Here is a 15,805-nt window from a genome sequence, read left to right as displayed (position 1 = left end):
GTGACTTGAATATTCATCTCTACCTCACATTAAACTGTGGAACGGCTTCAGAACACTTGAAATACAGTGCACAAAAACTTGATTGTGCTTTATAATGTTTATATGGCTTTCGTGGGGCTTAATAATAACACAGAATACTATATACACTATATATGATTTAGATCGGTCCCGATCCAGCAGAAAAGAACAGTATCGGAGCGATACTGATACCGAATATAGCATCTGCGCACCTTTAATTCTGATATGCTGATTTGGGGCTCAAGTAACATTTCATGTTTATTTTTTTTTTTTTTGTGGAAACCTTGATATATTGGTTTTCAGGATTTTGATTTATTAAAATTTGAAAACAACAGCATTTATTAGATTTTTTGGTAACATTTTTGTAAACATTATAGATGTCTTTACTGTAATGCATCCTTGCTGAAAGAAATTATTTATTTTTTAAAATTATTTTTTATTATTGAACATTCAAACACAATTGTTATTGAAGTTAATGAATATATATGTAGTAGGCTGTGTGTACTATATATTTTTTTACTTAATTATACAATGATATTTTTTTTAAGAATGTTTATTAATGACACCTAATTTAGCGTTGCTATTTTGCCTCGATACATTTTATATAGTATTTCTCTGGATGTCCATATGAAACACACCACACTGCAGCAGTTACATTGGCTCGTCCACACTGTGATTTACGGTAATTATTCAGTAGTGGGCGGGATTACGCGGCAGTGGGCGGGATCCAGTGTGGGCGGTTCCTCACCACCGGCGTTCACTGCGCTCAGAGTGGAAGCCTGCAGCGGACGCAACACGCAGAACAGGTAAAGCACTATGTTTCATTATTTACAGAAAGCCATAATATCGAGTTTAAACAGTCAGCATGATTTGCCTATGCGCATTTGCATATTCTCTGAAGTTTTCTGACACGTTGCTATTTCAATTCCTCTAATCCGTGCTTTTGAAGATGGTAACGGGACAGAAAATCCTTATAGCTTGAGAAAGGACGCTTTGTTCCATTCACTGCATTGGTGCTGATAGAGACTGTTTCAGATTGCTAAGATATATCTAACAGTCCTTATTCCCTTTAGATACATTGCTTAACTTTTGAGAATGTGGGCCAACTTCAAATGATTCTCACAGGAGTACTGAATTTCTTTACTTTTATCCGTTTAAAAATGCTTCTTTGTCCTGAAATCCCTTGATTTTTTATGTTATCCTGTTTGTTTTTAAGGGAGTGTATTATTAATAAAACTGATCTGACCTGCTTATGAAAAGGAGGAGACCTGATCAAAGACATGATTTGGTTTTGTCGCAGGAGAGATTTTGCAGTCCAGCAGAGATGGTGCTGAAACAACAGCTACCAAGTATCCGAGCACTGCTGAGTTATTCTGCACCTAAACATCCTCTTATTTTTACCAGTGCTGATTTTGATGTCCTATTGTTTAACGTTAATGTCTCTGCTGAAATGTATGTCTATAACAGCTGTTTGTGATTACCTTTGATCAGTGTGTTTTCCCCATCTTTAAAAACCTGCCATCAAAGGTTATGCTCAAAAAGATCAGAATCAGTTTGTGCTTTGCACACCATTGCCTTGAGACTATGTAAAATACTCCATCAGTGATGACGATGCTGTTTCTGATAAGACATGATGCATTCCTGCATTGGCAGTATGCCGGCTCATGCTTATTCATGAAAACAGAGCTGTGAGGTTTAATGCAGCACCCTGCACTGGATAACTGATATCTGCTCAGTCCTTGTGTCCCTATATCCATAAGTCCATTGGCATTCGAGTGTTAGCATGTCTTCATGCCACGCCACTGGTCAGACATTTTGACCATCTGTTAGTAGACTGTTCTTTTCGTCAAATAGAACAACAACCTGCATTCACACACACACACACAAACACACACTGGTAGGGACTTTCCGTTGACTGCTGTTGCTTTTATATCGAGTTAATGATTTTCTCTGTTCATTCTATTAAACGTAACCCTAACACAAATCTTTATGCATTTTTGAGATTTCATTAAGATGCTATTTTATCTATGTTTAATAAGCAGTTTCTTCATAAGGACGCTTTCCAGGTTTACTTCATTTATGCAAAACAGGACCCACACACACATTTTTTATTGAATAAAAAAAATGTGAAAACAGCAAATATCTTAGATATAGTCTAATCCATTAACTCCCACTCAATAATATGTGTACTGCGCAAAGAAATGAAAGTCATAATTTGCTCAGTCTTGTGTCGTTCTTGTGTCGTCTTTTTTCTGTCTAGCACAAATTTGGATATTTTGGTTGTATATTTGACTATAATTATTTGGTAATTAATTAATGTTGTTTGGAAAATTTTTCAAATAACTTTTTTATGGTTTGCCAAAGAAAGACGACATGAGAGTTGGTAAAATATTAGGATAATTGATTACATCATTCTTTAAGCAGAAAGGCAGAAAATTAATCAATTAAAATAATAGTGCTATTAAGCATGGCACTAGTAATGCCAAAGTCATAGGTTCAATTCTCAGGGAATGCAAGGACTGATTTTTTCTTTTTCCTTGAATGCAGTAAAAAAATCTGCCAAAAACATGATTGTAAATGTAATTAACCTCATGACTTTTGTATTTCCTTTTAAAGGAATTTGTGTGAATTCTATTGTAATATAATATGCAGTGAGTCAATTGTCACCCACACTGTTCATTTTTTTTTTTTGATTTTCTTTATTTAAAATATTAAACATAATACAAGATTATATCCAGTGTTATATCCAGTGAGAGTTAAAGAACAAACAAAGAGATCCAAATTACATTATTACAACCTTTGTGCAAACAATTGCTCCGCCTCCACTTCAGTGAATGTTATGATTACATTAACATTTTAAAGAGAATGGTCATTGCCATTGTCTAGTTTTCTGTTTTCAGTTTTCTGCTTTTCCGGGCTCAGAGAGCACCTTTGTATGACAGCCTGTCGTAGTGGAGTCGTTATTGTGTCCTGGTTTTACCTGTTGTGCACATGGCAAAGGGCTGGATATTGGAGCACCACTACTAAGTTTCAAACCGTTTTTTGTTAGTGAATTATGTAAAAAAGCACTAGCTGTGTTATTCAGTAGAGACAATGAGTCATAAACTCTTGCCTGATTAGATTTGCATGGTATGATGTTGTGATCATTGATTTCCATTGGTTGCGAACGCTCTGAAGACACAGGTATGCCTAACGCATCTCAAATGAAATGGTAGCGAGGCACTAATCCCAGCCACCTTCCCAGGACCTCATGCTCCCTGGATCATTGAGGATGTAGGTTCTAGAACATTCCCTGAGTCAGGTGGACACGCTCCGCTCAGGTCCTGACATGATGGGAGCCTTATATTCTGTTAAAAAGTTTAACTTCAGGACATATGTTTGTATGTCAGTTGCTTTAATTACTCTGATTCTAAAGCAGAATCTGGCATGTGGTTTTTAACTTGCATTAGCAGAGCTTGAAATAAGTGAAATAATGGGGATTTTGGTTAATTTGCCCTGATTGCCTGCTGCAAATAAGATTTAAATCAAAGCTATTTCTACTATACTATTTGAAGTAAGGAAAATGCATTGAATGTTCTTTGGCATTTTGTGTAATACATGGCTTTCACAGCTTTAACAAGGCTTTGTGTCTTTGACAGGTTTGACCTTTGCTACCAGATTAATTGACATATATTTTGAGCAGGTACAGTCAGTGTGTGAGAGCATGAAGTTCATTCGGCTTGTGTAAATGAGCACAAGTGTGTTCGGAGGGTATAGGCTCTTACTGGAGAAATGTTAATGGCAAGTGAGCTGTGGAGCTGTGGACCCTAAAACAATGATCTCACTGTTTTCCCCGTGGACTCCCTAAAAGCAGGTCACTTCTACACCCAATTACTGCAAGCATCTAACACTAGATAACACACATTCCACAAATGTAGAATAAGTGTTGCCTCCGCAAACGTTACATTTTTTGTTTCCATTATAAAGAATTGAATCGCACAGGAATAGATTTGAAAAAAAATTTATCACTCCGCTCTACACGTTCAGATACTACTGCTACTACTACTAATAAAAACACCAACAATACATATTGTTATTTTAACAATGATTTTGCACATATAATATATTAGCTCGAATTGTTTGACTAACAAAAATATACAGTTATATTTAAATGCAGTGGAATTTTATTCATTTATATTTTACGTTTTTTATTTATTTATAAGTGATTAAATCTATTGAATATATTACTTGTATTAATATTATACAGGTTATATTATTATTATTATTTTAACAATAATTCAGCATAGTATATCAGCTCAAACTGCTTGACTAATCGAAATAATGAATTTAAATTACATATATTTTTATTTATACTTTATTATTTGTATAGAATATTTTATTGATATTAATAAAACAGTATTATTAGTATTATTATTAATTTATAATTTTATAATTTATCCTCATATCATAACATGCATTCATCACCTATGGTATATTTGATCTTATTGACTAATTAGAAATATATGATTAGCAGTTAGATTTAAAAGCATTTACGGTGTATTTATTATATTTATTGAATGCATTTATTAATTATTATCTGAATATAATATATTAATTATATTAATAAAACATAATATAATATAATATAATAAACATATAACATTATAATATTTTATTATTGTTTATTTTTATTTGATATTTACATTAATAAAAATAATCATTATATACATTATATTTTATTTATTTATTGATGTGTGTGTTTATTTATCCATTGAGAAAATGTTAACTGACCTTGTGTGCCGGATGGAAACTTTAGTGTCTCAGGTTAGATGTTGTCATTGCAGATTGCCTTAAGCTGTCTAGTGGTGTAATCTGTCTGCCACTGTTTGACTCTGAGCCGTCCATGGGCTCTTCTTCATCCGTAACCCTCCCCCACTAAGCTTCAGGCAGAACAAAGGACTGGCATCTTTCTCTATACCTTGAACCTACACTGCAGGCAGCTGAGGAGGAGGAGGCCGGTTATCAGCAGGAGAACCATCACACCATCTGATCCATATCCCTATAATTTCCCCAGGGTTGGAGGGCAGCGTTAGCAATAAAGGTCCTTCACACCCAGTTTATAATAATTTTATGTGCCTGATCTCTGAAGGAGAACATTTCTTTGCAGTGCTGGATAACAGTTTCAGTTTGGACATGATGAATGGGTTATTGTCATAAAGGCAGATGTTCTCTGTAAGCTCATCTGCCTGAAAGATAAATGTGTATCTGGGAGTGTTTTAGTGTGCATGTTTCACATGGTTCAATGATGTATTGAGCTGGGCAAATGTAGTGCGTGATTCAGAGCTAGGCTGATGGGAGAGTAGGCATGAATGTGTTTTATCAATCTGAAAGTAGACTGATGATCACAAGCTACTGTATGTTTATGAAAGTTCAGGTTCAAGACTTTTAAAGGGACATTTAATAGGATAGAAAAATGAACACTCTGTAAACGTTCATGTTTTCCCAAACCTATGTAACATTCTTGCTTATATGGAATATAAACAGGGAATTTTTGAGGAATATCCTTGCCACTTTTTATTTTTATTTTTTATACATATATTGAACTGGAGCTTTCAAGCTCCAAAAGACAAAAACACCGTAAGTATATAAAATAGTTTCTAGACTATACAAAAATTAGCATTACAGTTAGCTGAACTTGAAAGTCATATCAGACAGATTCATAAAGGAGGAACTTCTGATTCAAAATAAAGATTTGTTCATTAATTGGGCATTGTCATTTCTTTCATCAACATAAAGCTTATATATAAGTCTAAAAGATCGGGAATATAGAGCTTAAATAATGTCATTTTCATGCTGATTTGAATGTTATTTTTGAGTTTGACAGCCCCAGTCCCCATTTACTTTCATTATATGGAACTGTCCACGTTATTCACTTAAAAATTTATATTTTGTTTGAGATAACGTATCACCCACTTTAAAAATGCCATTCAGGATTTTCATATTTTATATGAGAACACAGCCAGTGTAGAGTTGCTATTAATTCTCATAAAATATATTATGTCACTTTTCATTGCTTTCTTTGAACTTTTTACATGCCTTGAACTGACTACCGTACCTCTTCATACTGTTAGACATGTGACTGCACTGTTACTCCATGTGAAATAGGCACAAATAATGATACTCGTATTAGTTACGGAAGTGTTTGGGTGATGGTGTTAATTGAGTCTGCTGTAGGTCTTGAGTGGCAGAGTGAAGCTCTCTGAAGATGCTTCTGTCTGTTATGTACAGGTAGCACGTAACGTTTATGGCACAGATTTACGTAACTTGTGATGTTGACGAACAGCTAATCCATGAACAGACACTCCCCTCTCTGTATAACTGCAGCCTCAAATGATCCCTTTCCCTGCCAAAGCCTTATGTCATGCAGTCAGTGTGTGTGTGTGTGTGTGTGTGTGTCCCAGACCAGGATCTGCTCCAGAAAACATTTTTAGAGAGACTTCAGGAGTCACCTTCTGAATAAATTAAATAACTGTCATCCTAGAAAAGAGACTTAGGTGGTTTACATTACAAGCATGACGAGTAAGAAAAATCCATCTTATCAAACAAGAGGTGAAAATGAATATCTATTTTTATGCTAATCCTTGAAAATGTAATGTTATGTGACATTTTATAAAACTGTAAATGGACATATTTTTTTTAAGAAAAGTTCATTTTGGCAAGCCAAAGTTTCTCCCACTTTTAAAATTACCACTGAGATGGTCATACAATATACAGTTAAAATAGTAATATTGTCAAGTTTCATATTTTAATACATTTTAAAATGTAATCTATTCCTGAGGTGGCAAAGCTGAATTTTCAACAGCCATTACTACAATCTCCAGTAACATCATTCTTTTTTTATTATTAATATCAGTGTTGATAACGTTTGTGCTGCTAAACATTTTTGTGTAAACCTTGATACCTTTTTACGATCCTTTGATGAATAGAAAGAACATAACAGCTTTTAAAACTACTATATATATAGAGAGAGAGAGAGTAAAAATTTAAAAGTCTCTGCTGTCACTTTTGATCAGTTAAACACATCCCTTCTGAATAGAAATGTTAATTTCAAGTGTAGAAATGTGAGATATAGCATATTCTAGTCTTTCTTCTTTTAGCTCCCTTTCGTTCCTGCAGTGGATACTGGTGGTTTATGGAGCAGTATGTGGGTGTTGGTTTTGCTCTAGCAGAGGAGCAGGGTGAGGCAGAAGCTAAGCCTGTCAGAGTCTGGGCTCCAGACAGCTGTATCTGGCTGCTTCAGCTCAGCCTCGCTGGCAAGGCGTTTGCACGCAAGACCTCCAACTGAGCTGTCACTCCAGTCAGTGCTGAGGCCAGAAACATACTATAGGCTAGTACACAAATGCAGATGCTATTACTTGGCCAAGTTGCACATGGATAACGTGCACTTAATACTCAAGCAAACCTATGCACTCTCTAAGCATCTGAGGAGAGTTACAAGATATTCGGTTGTTAAGTGATGATGTAAAAAGCGCTGTTTCCGGGTCCAAGCCTCAACTCGCTTCACTTGAGAATACGACCTCAGCAGCCGTTTATGAGCACTGTTTATTCATATTAATCATTTAAGCTAAATGCTTTAAAACTTACGGTATACACTACAGTTTCCGTGCTCACAGCGTCCCAAACACAAATAATTTTTATATATAATTTTTTATATTTATATTTTCATTGTCTGCCTATCTGGGACTTCGGTATGAAGTTAAAGGTTAAGATTATAACTTTTTCGCTAGCATTCTATCACATTGTGAGTTTATATTAGCACCTTTTGTTGTTTTCTCGTGGTAACTGATAGAGCGTTTGGACACGGAAGCGCTGCTATGTGACGTCAGACTTAACAAGCAAATATCATCTACAGATAGCTTTTTAATAGGAATTAATCATTTCATTTCAAGAGAATGCATTCAACTGATCAAAAATGACAGTAAAGACATTTATAATGTTACAGTAGATTTCTATATGAAATAATTCCTGGTCTTTTGAACATTTGAAATATTCATCTTTTACACGACAAAAATAAATTACATTTTCTACACACATAAACAGCACTTTTAAATTGTAATAATATTAAAAAAAATTTACATTGTTTTTGATCAAATAAACACAGCTTGGGCGATCATAAGAGACTTCTTTAAAAACAATAAAACATCTTACTGACTCCAAACGTTTAAACAGTAGTGTGACCTACTCAAGATTCTCGTTGACCTTAAGAAGCCGTATACGCTAATGTCTGCCTCTTCAGCAATGATGGAAATAACTTGCATTGCTTATGCATTGTGCTGATACATTTTGGAATAGAAGTGTTATGTAAATATCATGTTAATAGTATAAACAATGATCTATATTAATGTAAAAAAAAAATTGTGTTAACTGTGATAAAACCGTGGAATGAGAACAACAATAAAACAATATATATACAAAATAAAAGCTAAAATCTGAAAAAAAATATTAATGGAACATTTTCTGTTACATTGTCAGATTTCCCATACCAGACTCTTGGATATCTCTATTGTGTCCAAAAGAACCACCCAATTAGATTGTGTCTGACGATAGAAGTTAAAGGGGGGTCAAATGCTCGTTTTCACTCAATATCCTGTTAATCTTGAGTACCTATAGAGTAGTACTGCATCCTTCATAACTCCAAAAAGTCTTTAGTTTTATTATATTCATAAGAGAAAGATAGTCCGATTTTTCCCGGAAAAACACAACCGACTGGAGGCGTGACGTGTGGGAATCACGAGCGCCAGTAGGCTTTTGCGTTGAGAGCGTTTGGAAGCTGTGACTTTACCTTGAGGAAAAAAACATCATCCAAAACAAACCATGGCTAACAGTCAGATTCGGCCTTTTATTTATGATCCAGAATCAGATCCCGAGGCTGAAACTGAACGAGAGCAGCAGCAGCAACGACTCGCTCCGAGCGGGGCTCGAACCCAGGTCTCCGGCATGGGAGGCGGACGCACTAACAAGGAGGCAGAGATATTTTAAGCAGTTTTACTCACCGCCTGCGGTTCCAACACACGACCGTGACCCTTTTTCGTTGGGATTGCATCATCCTTAAGAAATAAACGATACGCAAATCCGGCGTCAAACTGGGCCTTGTTTGTAAAACAAGCATCTTCGAAATGCAGGGAACAAACACAAACACTTGCACAACTCCGTTGATGCTCTGTAAAAATAAATTCCGTCCAATTTTTTTTTGGTAATCTGTGCAGGGTTGTCTTGCCCTGGCAACCAAAAACACACTCCTTTTGTGACATTTCGCGAAGCTCTCACTCTGATCAGTGAAGTCTGTTGTGCTCTCAGTGCTCTGTTATACGTGAGCGCGCGCTCTTCCGGCAGAAGTGCCTCAGGACCCATATAAGGAAATTCCGCTCCATCTAACGTCACACAGAGCCATACTCGAAAAAAACTTTCCGAAACTTGTGACAAACCGGAAGGAGTATTTTGGGAACAAAAATACTCCTTCAAACGTACAACTTAATTTTTGAAACTTTGTCCATGTTTAGCATGGGAATCCAACTCTTTAACAGTGTAAAAAACTCAGTATGCATGAAATAGCATTTCACCCCCCCTTTAAGTAAAAATTACTCTAAAAATTGGAAAAACGTAAAATATTTAATATTAATAGCAATAATAACAACATGTATGAGAGTCTAATGTTGGATGTCTCTGTGTGCGTGTCTGCATACTGAATGGAACACAATATTCTGCTGTAATCTCCTCTTTTGGCATTGATAAGGGTTAATAAAGATGTGTGAAGCTCATATGATAACATTGCTGCGTTGCGTTTGTACATTTTTTTTTCACCAAACAGGCATTCGATTGAAGATTCCTTCCTGTTTGACTCTTTTCATTTTGTTTGTGCTGTAATGACCTTGTCCAATTATTTGTGTTTGTTAATTATCAGCCTCCATTGAACACACATTCTTTCCGTTCGGCTGGTCAGATCTTTTAGCGGTGCACTGAAATGCACTCAACAGCTGTGAGGCATGAAAACCACGAAACTTTAAAAGGAATTAGAAGGAGCATAAAACTTTCTTCTTTAAATGAAGCCTTTTATCATATAAGCATTAGTACCATTGGTTAATGGCGCAAAGCTCTAATGGTCTGAATGTATGCGTCACCATGGCAGCTGCTGCCATGGAAACAGTAGCCATGTGACTCTAGAGTAATGAAGACTTTGGAACACACAAAGAAGCCTCTACAAAGATGTGTCCATGTGGAAGAAAACGGGTGAGGTCCTGGCATCGCAGTCCATTTAGGTCGCAGAGGATGGCCTGGACTTTCATTTCAAGTGCTAGATTGGCTGCTGGGGAAATCCTGCTACTGAAGTGAAATGGGGTTAAGGCGTAGTATAACTGACAGTTGTGACCCACTGAGAAGCTAACATTGCTCATTTATAACCTAGAGACTTTGATTTTAATAACAGTCAAGCTTCGTTTTGCAGATATGATTGCTATTCTAGCCCTACTGCACCAGTTTTTCTGTAAATGCTAGTTGCCTTGCACTTAGGGATGGGAATGTTGTTCCAACACTCATCAGAGATGCTCACAAGTCTCTGAGCTAGAGTCCAAGTCAAGTCTCAAGTCTCTGAGCTAGAGTCCAAGTCAAGTCTCAAGTCTCTGAGCTAGAGTCCAAGTCAAGTCTCAAGTCTCAAAGCTACGCTGACTTATGTTATTCATACAATACCTACTCACAAATAAACATCAAAAACAAAGCCGGCTGCAATGAATTTCTGTGCAAAACAGCTTTTACTACTAACTCTTCCACACAAGAACATTGTTATCACACAAGAACATTTTGATAGAGAACCAAAAATATTTAAAGTAGATAAAATTAGAATAAATAAAATGGAAATGTCTACATACTATTACTACTGTAAACTTTGCAAATAGGACATCAGCCCCTTCAAGTCAATGAACAATAACAAAGTGGGCTGCAATGAATATCTGTGCAAAACGTCATGGCTCCGCTCCTACCCAATGACAGAGGCACGCAGGTTTTTTTCCACTGGAGTACTCACTTGAAGGATGCGTGCACAACTAATAACTAATATCATCACGCTATAAAGGGTTGGCCTGCGCTGGGTGCGCCCGTCCCCCTATAACTGTTCTGTCTCGCGGAGGAGCTCATTTGTGTGCATCTGTGTGAAACACGCGCTCTGAAACACGCATAGGAAAAAAGAGCGACAGAAAGAACGGCTCCCCTCCAGCCGTGACTCGGCTCCCATCGTTCATGTTTATGAGCCGTTCAAAAGAATCGGTTCGTTCGCGAACGTCACAACTCTTACAGCGAGCTCATCTGACGTTTACTAAAAAATAACATTGTTCACGAGTCCCGGAGCTCGAGTCCGAGTCGAGTCTGAAGTCTTTCGAGGACGAGTCTCAAGTCAAGTCTGAAGTCACTGTTTGTGCGACTTAAGTCGCACTCGAGTCCGAGTCTCAAACTCGAGTCCCCATCTCTGACACTCATTTACAACTTGTAAGTTACTTTCCATTAAAACCAAACTCATATTCTTTATTAATAAGATCAACAACAGGAACCAGTCTTCCTTCATTGAAAAAAATATAGTCAGTATCAGAAGAAATGTGGTTTCTTGTTGTTTTTGGCAAATAAAGTCACCACAAATTGGCACTTTATGGCTGTTTGAGACCTGTTATGGTATAAAATTAATGATGCAAATAAAATAAATGTATAATACCAAGGTCAGAGAAGGCAAAAGCTGCAGTATACAGTTGAAATGCATGACTTGTGGCGATATAGATCTGCTATTGAGTTTATATGATGCAGTATGAGACATAGCCAAAGGGCTGCTTTATATGGCAGCAAGCACTCAATTTCGTGAAGCTCTGTTTTATAACCTTATAACATGTTGAGGTTTTCTTTGCTTCTGAGAAACAATCGCCTGATTAAATTTCAATTGTGACTTCTATTGTTAGGATTCCTTTTAAAAAACAGTTTTTGAATGAATGTTCCTGGTTTAGTCGAGATCTGCTCTGATCTGACAGAGATCTGACAGCTTCTGTGGCATCAGTGTTCCTCTCGCAATTTGTAAAAGCAAACAAAAGCAGCCTACTTTTTAGTAACTTACTCAGCTGGGCATCCTGAAGTGTTTAAAAGCAGAAACGTGAAGAGTGAGAATAGTAATTCATTCATACAAAAATGTTTGTTATGATTTGGGAAATGTGAAATGGGAGCATTTAGAATTTGTTCCATGCAAACAGTAACAAACTTAATGGACAGACTATATATTTTTAATTGAATTGTATAAACCCCAAACTTTTGAATGGTGGTATGTACAGTATAGTACATTGCTATTAGTTGGTCACAATGGGGCTCTTTCATATTAGTAATAGCAAGCAACAAAAATGTATGTATAATTAAAGAAACAGTTTTATCTTTTTAAAACGTTTAACACACTTCTCACTTTCTCACAAAGCTTCATTATGTCCAAAAGAGTGATTGTTTCTCCAAGGCAAGAAGAAGACAGCGATTAAGAAATATCTTGCGTCTCTTTTATGAAGGAATGCTTTTACTGTGTTGTGTGACAGACATCTGAGAGACTGCAAGACATTTGAGGAGCAGCCATGGCAGGCGTAGGATGTACCTTGAGCAACTGCTTGATTGTGTGTGGGCTGAAGACAAGTGTGTGTATGTGTGTGTTGGAGGTGAATGTGTGGGCTGAAAGACGTTAATGTGTGTTGCGTCCTCTGTGTGGGATGTGAATAGGTGCAGGTAGGTAGGTGGAGCCGAGGGGTACAAAGTGACCATAGTGACTCATTTTGCCATTATCCAGAATTCCACACTTTTTTTTTTGTCTCCAAACAGTGTGGCTAGAAGGGGTGTCAGAGCTGTGCGGGGAGATGTGACGCCCATGTGTAGGCAGCAGTGTGTGGGCTGCTGCTCTGTAAATGTGTATTGTTAAAGAGCCAGGCCCGTGAGATCGCTCTTCCCTCATCTGTCGGGGGTGGAACACTCTCAAGCGTGCCACAAGCGCAAGGTGGCTCGAGGCTTCTGTGAATCGTGACTGAGTTTTCAGTACAGAGTTTCTGACCACAATTTGGGAGCACAAACGCTAGAAGTTTCACAAGCTTCCACTGCAAAATGTTTTTAGCTTTATTGTGCCTAAACTGACCAGAGACATTTTTTGAGTTTTATTAGGTATGTTAAAGCAATGGTTCAGTCATTATGTTGTACCTGTAAGATTTGTATTTTTTTTCATGTAAACAAATATTTGAAGAATTTAAAATGAGAAAAGTGGCATAAATGTAGTCTATAGAAGTTGTGGTCCAAATTCCATTTTACTGCTGCCATACAATAGTTTTTGTGAGAGGACAGATTTAAATTGGATCAGTGAACAATTAATTTTATGATGCGGTTCTTTTCTGTGTTGATTCGATTCACAAATCAAACTGATTCAAAGTGATTCAGTCATGAATCAGAAATATTATAACAATTTAATTTACCATCCAACAATTTAAACGTTTTCCATTTGAATACATTTTAAGACTATAAATAATAGATTTTTAGATTGTAATTTATTCCTGTGACTGCAAAGCTGACTTTTCAGTAGCAAGTATCCCAGTCTTCAGTGTCATATAGTTCTTAAGAAATCCTTCTAATAAGATTTGGTGCTCAAGATTTTATTGTTACATTTTATTTATTTTTTGAAACGGATGCATTTTTTTTTCATGATAGCTTAATAAATGTAAAGTTCAAAAGAACAGAATTTATTTGAATATGATAACATTATAACATTATAAAGTCTTTGCTGTCATTTTTGATCCATTTAATGCATTACTGCTGAATAAATGTATACGTTTCATTAAAAACAAACAAACAAACAACAAAAAAAAACTTTACAGTTTTGTATTTAAAATCACAAAGCAGGAAAAAGAGCAAGGCAGTTCCCCGTGTTGCAGTCCATACTCCTTCAGTCACAATGTATGTCAACATTTCCAGTAAATAACTGCCTAAATTCTGTTATTTTATTCTCACCCAAATCTATTGTATTAATTCAGAAGGCTTGAAATATAGTACACAAGTTGTATGGATCACTTTTTGATTCTTCTATGGTGTTTTTATTTTCTTTCTGTGGTTCTGGAGGAACAAGAGCCATCACTTGAATTCATGTTTTCATCCCCTGATGTTGGTGCTGGAATAGCGTATAATGAGAAGTGACAAAAAAAACGTCTCGACTGACTTATTTTGCGCTCTTGAGTTTTTTCCCCATATTGAAAACAGAAGCAGCTTTGTTTTTTTTGCAGTGTCAGTGCTCTGTTGTGCTTATCCAAGGCACAAGTTTCTTGAGGCATCTCTAGCTGTCTATCCAGATGCCAGAGGAAGGAGAAGTCCTGAGAAAAACATGTTTGCATTTCTTCCAAGTCAGCAGCTGTTGACAGGCCATGCTTATGAAAGTCTTTGAAATTAACTTGATTTAGGATCAAATGGATCAGTATACAATGGCGTTTTTGTATATGTGTGTTTCCCCTCTGAACTTGATTAAGCAGTCCATAGTTTCTCCTCACACAATATTGATTGTGTGGTTTCTGTGGAGCGGAGTAGTTGAACCAGTCAGAGTTGCTGGGATGTTTCAGTGGACTACATCTAAACCCCCCCATAAGACAAGCCAGGAATATGAAATTTCCCCAAGAGTTGGTTCTATGTGGCTCTATGAAGAGTGAAAAAGCTGGCCTGGAAAAGACAAGTGAGTCTGGAGTGACTGAAAGAAATGAGGTGAAAGCACAATGAGATTAGCTGTGTTTACCTCAGAAATAATCTGCATCAGTTTATGAATGGACGTGAGAATGTATTTAAGTCTGTAAAGTTTCATCTTGTATGTGATGCTTAAATAGATGAGGAAACAGTCTATCATGGGACAAATAAACAGACTGAAAAAATCCAGCATACAATAACACATCATATTGTAGACCAGGGGTATTCAGTAAGATGTCCGGTCTCTATATTTCCTCTATATTTCCTTACCAATAGAGTGTGTGTATATATATATATATATATATATATATATATATATATATATATATATATATAAATAAGCAGTCCATAGCGATACAGATAGATTTAAATAATTATATGTTCGTTTTAAATATGCTTAAAAATAAAGTGCATCTCTATTCGACCAAAAATTGTGTAAAAAAGATCAGTATAGTCATTTTCCTATATATTTTTACTTTGTGTTCCACAGAACAAAGACATGTTTTGGAAGAACATGAGTGAGTAAAATATGACCGATTTCCATTTTTTGGATCAACTATCCCAATTAACAGAGCCAAATGCATAAACACACTTTTTAAACCCAATATTTTTGGTGTTTCGCATAGTTGTGCTCATTCTGTGGGACATCCTTTGAAAAATAAAAACATAAAATCCTTTTACATTTTGCACTGGTAAAGCTGCTGGAGTCACTGCTTGGTTTCCTGGCTGCGGTTTTCGACATATGCATCCCAGAGGTTTGGAGTTTGACTGCCATGAAAGACTGTCCTACTCATGGAAAGAATAGATCTCTCAGTGGAACGCTTTTTATTAAACTGACCTGACGTCATGACCTCATTGACCTGTTTGGCTCATGCATGCTACCAGAAGAAGGTGTCAGGCAATGGCCTCCTGTATTGGTCCTGAGACTGTATTAAAGCAAGAGAGTAAATAGTTGCTTTTAAATTGTTTTCTCTTTACAGTTCTACAGCATGTTAAATAAGATTTCATGCACAGTATATAGTCACCTCCATTGAAAGAA

The 15,805-nt window shown here is 36.3% G+C and overlaps 1 protein-coding gene across 11 annotated transcripts in view; it reads left to right on the top strand.

Annotated features, from left to right (window-relative positions):
* Nucleotides 1-749: 749 nt before the first annotated feature.
* The window catches only part of LOC113053035 (microtubule-associated protein 2), an 86,687-nt gene continuing 71,631 nt past the window's right edge, over nucleotides 750-15,805 (top strand). For all 11 annotated transcript variants that reach the window (XM_026217644.1, XM_026217642.1, XM_026217641.1 and 8 more), the window contains exon 1: nucleotides 750-824. The gene's annotated coding sequence lies outside the window, so the exon portion shown is untranslated. The remainder of the gene's footprint in view (nucleotides 825-15,805) is intronic.

This window comes from Carassius auratus, chromosome 34 (assembly GCF_003368295.1).
Source record: "Carassius auratus strain Wakin chromosome 34, ASM336829v1, whole genome shotgun sequence".
Lineage (NCBI taxonomy): Eukaryota > Metazoa > Chordata > Actinopteri > Cypriniformes > Cyprinidae > Carassius > Carassius auratus.
This window is presented reverse-complemented; position numbering and strand designations above follow the sequence as displayed.